The sequence below is a fragment of the Oncorhynchus keta genome, chromosome 36, assembly GCF_023373465.1.
Source record: "Oncorhynchus keta strain PuntledgeMale-10-30-2019 chromosome 36, Oket_V2, whole genome shotgun sequence".
NCBI classification, from domain to species: Eukaryota; Metazoa; Chordata; class Actinopteri; order Salmoniformes; family Salmonidae; genus Oncorhynchus; species Oncorhynchus keta.
Window position 1 is genome coordinate 5,279,963 of NC_068456.1, and position 7,934 is coordinate 5,287,896.

The window sequence follows — 7,934 nt, forward strand, 5'->3', positions numbered from 1 at the left end:
GCAACTGGGCCTGAGTATCAGGCAGTTTACTCTGGGCACGCCTTTCATCCAAATGTGAAAATACTGCCCCCCATCCCAAATGGGTTAATAAGACATTTGTGGAGTGGTTGAAAAATGAGTTTAATGACTCCTACCGAAGTGTATGTAAACTTCTGACTTCAACTGTAAGTGTACAATTTTTTTTAAATAAAGCTCACTCTCCCTAATGTGTGATTCAGGACTAACAGAGAAATGCATATTCATTGTAGATATGCATCAGCTGAGGCTCCACAACACAGATGGCTACAGCAATGTAGAACACATCCTCTAATTCACTTCCCATTAGACACTAAATTCCCTCTATACATCACATTATAGATCACACTTTACTTACAAGATTCTTTGTAAACCAGATCAACAAGCCTGGAGTAGGAAGCTCTCTCAGATAGTCAACAAGCCTACGACTCTAGACAGACCCTCTATTTGATCTCTTTCTCCTCAGTCTTCTGACTTCTGAGACTAACTGGGTGAGGTGATATGGACTGGGCCCTTCACCCTCAGACCAACAAGGGAGTCTGGGATTCTGGTTGCTTTCAGCACAAGGCGTGCCCAGATGGACTTGTCACCACATGCCTCCTGGGAATGTGGCACCCACTCAACAACTGCAGCAGATCATATCAAAACATCCAAACCCAGTCCATGCAGAATAGACTGGACATTACAAGATGTCTGGAATTAGCTACAGGACAACCATGTGGCTTGACTCACAAGCTCTCTTACTGTGTTGATAATGTACATTGGTCAGTCAATTCATTTCACTGTGTTCATTAACAACATGTATGCATAACAATGACATACTGAAATGTAATTATGGTCTTCGTGGAACTGCAAACCTGCATGGTTGACAGATTTATTTTCCCTCCAGCTTCCAACTGTCTATCTCAGAAGCATGAGAAGAGATGTAAACACTATCCAATAAAAACAAAGAAAGCCAAAGAAAAAGACAAATGAGAGGAATGTGATACTGGTATGGTGGAAAACATTTCCCTAAGTGTATATTTTTTCAGTAAAATGGTCTAATTTCAACTCGTGTAACTCAGTGTCACTGCCAGTGAATGAGAACAGCGGTTGTGAGCTGTAGCAATCCCTTATGCTCCACATGTTCGAGAACTGCTCTCTGCTTGCTTAAAAAAAAATAGCTGAACTATGATAAACCTCACACAGCCAGGGATCCCTACTTTAATTCTGAGACTTCAAGTGAGCTGTGTTCATATATAAAATAGCTCTCACCACTAGGTCTGGTGTACTCCAGAGAAAAATAGCGGGAGCTGTTACGCAATATAGTTAGACTTTTTTTATTTCTCAACAAATGGCAGAGAGGAAAGAAGCTGTCCAGTGCTGAGCGTGGATCTCACCGAACATCTCCAAACATGGCTCGAAAAGGCCCGGGCCAGAGAAACAGCTTCGTCCTCTAATTGTGAGGACCCCTCTCTTCCATTAACAGTTTCCATACTGGCTGTGAGCCCGAGGGTTCTACACATTCCACACAAGAGCCATTGGATGTTCAGGGGCGAGCAGTTTTAAACAACTGCAATCTAAAAGGAAATGCATGCCATTTTGAAACATTCTAGTTTTCTGAGTTTCTGGTGTTTCAGGAAAGACCATAAGTAATTGTCGAGAGGGAAAATATGGCCAACACATACCTACTGGACTGGAGTATTCTGATAATCCTACGAGTTCTTACAAGATAAAGTGAGGTGTCACTCTTTTCACGGGAGGAAAAACATCCACCCAGTGTGTTGAGCTGGCTAATGAAAGGTTAGTGCTTCTGAGAATGGAGAGTCGTTGTTGTTGGTGCTGCGGCTAGCTAGCATGGCCATGAAAAGCCCTGACAGTTATTGGGCATTGACAATGACCAGAGCCTGAGGATAGATTGGGCTTGGCACGTGTGAAGGTCCTGGGGAAGGCGCTGGCTCATCACATGGACACAATGTCTCATATGGACATTTTTAGAGAGCCGGTCTGAGCACAAACTGACAGCTCAGCTTTTAGAGCCAGTGTAATAAGAATGTCACTGAGCTGAAAGTTTACCAAGGATGATACGGTTGCCTCACAAGGACTCTAGGCTGTCCTCCAAGATCTCTTGGTAGAGAATACACCAAGAATCACAGATAGAGAGAGGATAAACAATTATACTTATTGTTAGGCACCTGGTAAAAAGTACAAAACAATACAAATATGAAACCGGGATTATTATTTTTTTAAACATACAATATAGATATAGATCAGATGCCATTTGACTGACATAGAGTATAAGATTCGATCATTCTGTAACTGGAAGACCGCCAGAGGACAAGCCACGACCTTAGGTGGATTCTTGCTGACTTAGACAATGGCGAAACCTAACATGTTTGTGTCCGTTGATTAATTTTCAGGTTATGTCCTGAGAGTGTTGAAAGTTTCCCCTTATTTCAGGGTGGTGTTTTGACTCAGACATGAAATGCAGGCTTACATACTGTTGAGTGTCCTACCTGTTATGACTCCCTGAGTGGTTGTGTGACCTGACTACTTGATTATTTTGTCATAGGTTACAGTAGCTACACATCTAAAAAAAATATATTGAAAAATGTAAAAGCAATGCAACAATCCAGTCATTTCAAGTACTTAGACAAAAGTAACAAAAGCAGGTCTCTAAAAATGTCTCAATATCTGCCGATTTTTAAGTGTGCCACCTCATGTCTGTCTATCCTCTTACCGTGACACAAGCACTAAAGGGCACTGATAGCCTATTATCTGGCAGCTCCAAGAATGATAGCTTTATATTTCACTTGGATAAGCAGGCACTCAGCTTCATCACGACAGTACTATATGTAACTGGTGTGAAATGGCTAGCTGGTTAGCTGTGCGTGCTAGCAGCATTTCAATCAGTGACATCACTCGCTCTGAGACCTTGAAGCAGTTGTTTCCCTTGCCCTGCAAGAACCCCGGCTTTTTTCGAGCGATAGCTAACGATGCTTGTTCAGAGGGTCCCTGGTTCAAGCCCAGGTTAGGACAAGGAGAGGGATGGAAGCAAGACTGTTACATTGATGCTGTTGTCCCGGATCACTCAGTTGGGCTCTGCACAGCTGCTGGGGTTGCTGCAGAGAAGGAGGAGGTCAACCGGTGTGAAATGCCCTCAGAACAACCTCAACTCGTTGGGGCATGGACTCTACAAGCTGTCAAAAGTGTTTCACAGGGATTCTGGCCCATGTTGACTCCAATGCTTCCCACAGTTGTGTCAAGTTGGCTGGGTGTCCTTTGGGTGGTAGACCATTCTTGATACACACAGGAAACTGTTGAGTGTGAAAAACCCAGCAGTATTGCAGTTCTTGACACGCTCAAACCAGTGTACCTGGCACCTACTTCCATACCCCGTTCAACGGGACTTAAATCTTTTGTCTTGCCCATTCATCTTCTGAATGGCACACATACACAATCCATGTCTCCAATTGTCTCAAGGCTTAAAAATCCTTCTTAACCTGTGTCCTCCCCTTCATCTACACCGATTGAAGTGGATTTATAATCGTGGACCATAAGGGATCACGATTTGAACCTGGATTCCTCTGGTCAGTCTGTCATGGAAAGAGCAGGTGTTCCTAATGTTTTGTACATACAATTGGCTCATTCTCTCCCCTGTAACTATTCCCCAGGTCGTTGCTGTAAATGAGAATGTGTTCTCAGTCAACTTACCTGGTAAAATAACGGTAAAATAAAAAATAGAAGTAAACAAATGCTTGGCTTTTACATTTTCATTTGATATTCTACGGTGCCTGCATGGTGCAGAGTGGGGCATATAGCAAGACTAGATGCTTTTGTCGAAACAGCAGTCAGCAAGTGTTTTGTTTTCCCTTCGTCTTTCCACCACAGCTTGCAGTGCCAGCGAGAGAGTGACAAGAAATCAATCACCAAACCATAAATTCTCTATTCACTTTGTTGTTTACTCACTTCCATTGGTGGGCTTCTCTTTGTGTGCTCAGACCTCGAAAAGCCAAAGCACAACACTTCATGTAGCACTATCCACTTTGGCCAATTGGAGCAGATGGAGAAAAGGGGGAGGAGGGAGGTTGCTAGGCAACGTGCAGTAACATTAACACAGAATGGAAACAGAAACCTTTCTGGTGTGTCTGGCAGAAACATCCGGCCTGCCCAGAGAACCATCAGTTATTGAGAATAAAGAGAATGTTGTTTTCAAATGCACTCACTATCTGGTACTGTCTAGGATCTGTAAACAAATCATATGCCATCAAGTAATATGACATAAAAGCTTTTGATTTGGATATTTGATGCATAATAATTGACAACTCCTAGATTAATATGCTGGCTTTAACCCTGCCTTGGTTTCCTGTTGTACTGAAAAAATACATGCAAGTTGGATAAATGCATTTAGAGACTAATAAAACCTGTCTAGCTTTAGCCTACCATAAACTGGCTTTGGTCCTTCTGTAGCTCAGTTGGTAGAGCATGGCGCTTGTAACGCCAGGGTAGTGGGTTCGATTCCCGGGACCACCCATACGTAGAATGTGCACATGACTGTAAGTCGCTTTGGATAAAAGCGTCTGCTAAATGCCATATATATATATATAGATAGAAAATTCTCCCTTCTGACTAAGATCCTAAAGATGTTAAATAACCTTATAATGGACATATAAAGCACCTCTTGAGACAAATCTGAAATTCAGTTTTGATTCGTGTCTCGTGGTTGTTCTTCTCACTTCAAAGGGGTCCAAGTAACATGATTCTAAAGGATTGATCAAATATTTACCACTCAACACAAATAATTAATCATCAGCCTGAGAAGACGTTAATCATCCGCCTGGGAAGTCAGAAACAACAAGCCATAGACAATTCTCTCAAAGAAATAACTGTTCCGTGTACTTACATTTCCATTTTCCTTTTTAGTAGTTTATCAGATGCTCTTATCCAGAGCGACTTACGGCAGTTGGTGCATACAATTGCGTGCTGTTCACATGTTACGGGGTGACATTTGAGTTTGCAATGCACCTGTGCCATTGGACATGTCAGCATAGGAACACTGAGGCAGAATATGGCCATACATGAGGAAATATTTTGGAATGGAAAAAAGTTAGCACCAACGTTTGAGCGACGCCTGGTAAAGACTAAGAGGACAGGTCGGACGTGAAGGTTTAAAGAGAGTGCATTGATACGGTATGTGTGTGGGGCGCGTTCATTCTAAATGACAGAGCACATGGGGTTTCTTAGCACTACAGATCCTTCGCCAACTGTTACAGAATGTGTCACCCATTCAGCATGTTGATCAGTATGTCATGTTCATGGTAAATGTTTCTGGTAAAGAGAGAGTTTCCTTAGACAATAGACAACAGTCCTCCATTGTATATACCTCTGGCCTGATCGCCTCCCTACCACTGAGGAAGTACAGTTCCCGCTCAGCCCAGTCAAAACTGTTCGCTGCTCTGGCCCCCCAATGGTGGAACAAACTCCCTCACGACGCCAGGACAGCGGAGTCAATCACCACCTTCCGGAGACACCTGAAACCCCACCTCTTTAAGGAATACCTAGGATAGGATAAGTAATCCTTCTCACCCCCCTAAAAGATTTAGATGCACTATTGTAAAGTGGCTGTTCCACTGGATGTCATAAGGTAATGCACCAATTTGTAAGTCGCTCTGGATAAGAGCGTCTGCTAAATGACTTAAATGTAAATGTATATAGTGGTGATGGATGCTTGGTTGTCTGAAAGGTGTGCTGGCTCACATGGTAGCACGGTTTACAGCTGCAGTCCTGAGCGGACCTATCCACTGGATTCGAGGTTTTACTGGTTCACAGGAGTACTCAAATTGGTCTTGCAGGACAGGGCAGAGTCATGGTACACATGGGCTGAATGGGTGTAGATGTTGACACGAAAACACTATCGTGTAGACACGTGAATGAGGCAGTGTTGTCATGCTCTCCCTCCTGAGAGAGGTCACAGGTCAATCCTGAGGTCAGTCATTCAGTGGTTACTGAGCGCCTCCATGCCCCTCCCCGTTGTGTGAAAGTACATGTCACATGCACTAAATCAGGAAGCCTGCCTGTTTGTCAGAGAAACTGTCAGGAACATGGAGGTAGCCATTCAGTGTGTCAATAACTATTGTACATTCAGTCCCTATGGGGCATTCAGGTGCTTTCGTCTCTATGGGTGAAGGGTGGGTTTGTGACGATAATCCAGAATCTTCATAAATTGTAAAAATAAATATATATTATCAAGGAACGGTGTCCAGAGGTTGAGGTTCTCATCTCCCACTTGGTGACCACGAGTAGTCTATTGTTTTTTCTTGGTCTTGCCTGTTTAATACTGCAGCTCATTCACTGAGTGATGCAGCAATCCTATTAAGTCCAACTTCAGAGCACAGTATGGACTTCCAGACAGCTTTATGTTATTCATTGTGTCATTTTTACACATCCACACATATTACACAGAGAACCAGGTAGGCCTATACTCTACAGGGGAATGCAGCGCAAAGAGAAGACAATAACAATGGGAATTTAGGAGCTCTGGACTCAATTTTCCCACACTCACATTTTGAGATGCTAGTTTGTAAGTAGACAGCCATCCACGCGTTATTATACTGTACTGTACCTACAAAAGTTGAACGGGGTTACCTATCAGTGCTGTATTATGTGCATTACAGCCCATACACACCAATGATGTCATTCATGTGTTTACCTACATACCATGTTGCCATATGTTATTTCTGCTATTACGAGAGAAAAAAAAAATCCTCAATATTGTGAACTAATCAAGAGTAAAATCATTTGGAAAGAGTTCAAGTGACGGTGTTCAATAATGTGCACGCGGCTTGTAGCGTTCCCTGCAACAACAAAAAAACACTACGTTTTATTCCTTAGTTCCAATATTTAGAATACTCTATTTTTACAAACCTATAGTGTCTCGACACAAGGATGAGCGGCGGTTAGTCGTGTGGTTGCAGATATCAGATGGATGTGTCTCCACTGCGGTATTTAGCGCATCAGTGCAGGTAATAGGTAAGTGCTAGAATTACAATCAAACACTCGTGATATTATTGACGCAAGTCACTCGAGCCATCAAATGAAAGACACATTTGTGAACGTTTATGTTGTCAGGGGAGCGAAATTATCCAACATGGGCATGATGCAAATTGCCTTATTTATGTACGATATTTATCTGACGAGCAAAATTAAGCACACGAGAAAGGCAGACAATAAAATGACAAATGTTTACCTTTGTAGAGTGGCAATCCAAACGGTTTTATGCACGATATTTATCTGACGAGCAAAATGAAGCATATGAGAAAGGCAGACAATAAAATTACAAATGTTTACCTTTGTAGAGTGGCAATCCAGTGTTCCTTATCAATATCGCTGCCACACGCGGCAGCGAGGTCTCTGCTACAATGTACAGTCGCCACAGCGATCACACAGGCACACACACCCACCAATATCCTCGACACCGTTCGCATCTCACCCCTTGCTCAAATACATGCGTCTTTCCCTCCTCGAGGACAGGAGAAATGATGGAGGTGGCGTCATTATGTCCTATTATGGGATATCTTCATCGCTCTTACATTACAGGCTTCTTACGCGTGTTTCATAATTAGAATGTTGACGGATAATTTGATTAAGTAAACTCTTGTAAAATGCGAAATTCATGTGAGATGAATTGAATGCATTTGATTAATTGTAGCCTATGAGGTAGTAAGTCGTACGTTTGGTGAAGTTTGTGTTTCTAAAGTGTATTTCTGGTTGAAGGACCACTATGCACTCAGGAACAGGTGCAAATGTGATACATGAATACACCATACGTTTAACTTGTTGGATCCATCTTGGGCTCACTTGTCAATTAAGCTATATGGAAGTGCCAAAAATACACTCAAATGTAAGCGGACAATAGTGTGTTGTGTTGTGCAGGTTGACAA

The 7,934-nt window shown here is 42.6% G+C and overlaps 1 protein-coding gene across 3 annotated transcripts in view; it reads right to left on the reverse strand.

Annotated features, from left to right (window-relative positions):
• Positions 1 to 7,925, reverse strand: part of LOC118369510 (sorbin and SH3 domain-containing protein 1-like) — a 76,411-nt gene extending 68,486 nt beyond the window's left edge. The window contains exon 1 of one of the 3 annotated variants that reach the window (XM_035753940.2): positions 7,342 to 7,925. The gene's annotated coding sequence lies outside the window, so the exon portion shown is untranslated. The remainder of the gene's footprint in view (positions 1 to 7,341) is intronic. The other 2 variants (XM_052498369.1, XM_035753941.2) reach the window with 2 other exon arrangements.
• Positions 7,926 to 7,934: the final 9 nt, after the last annotated feature.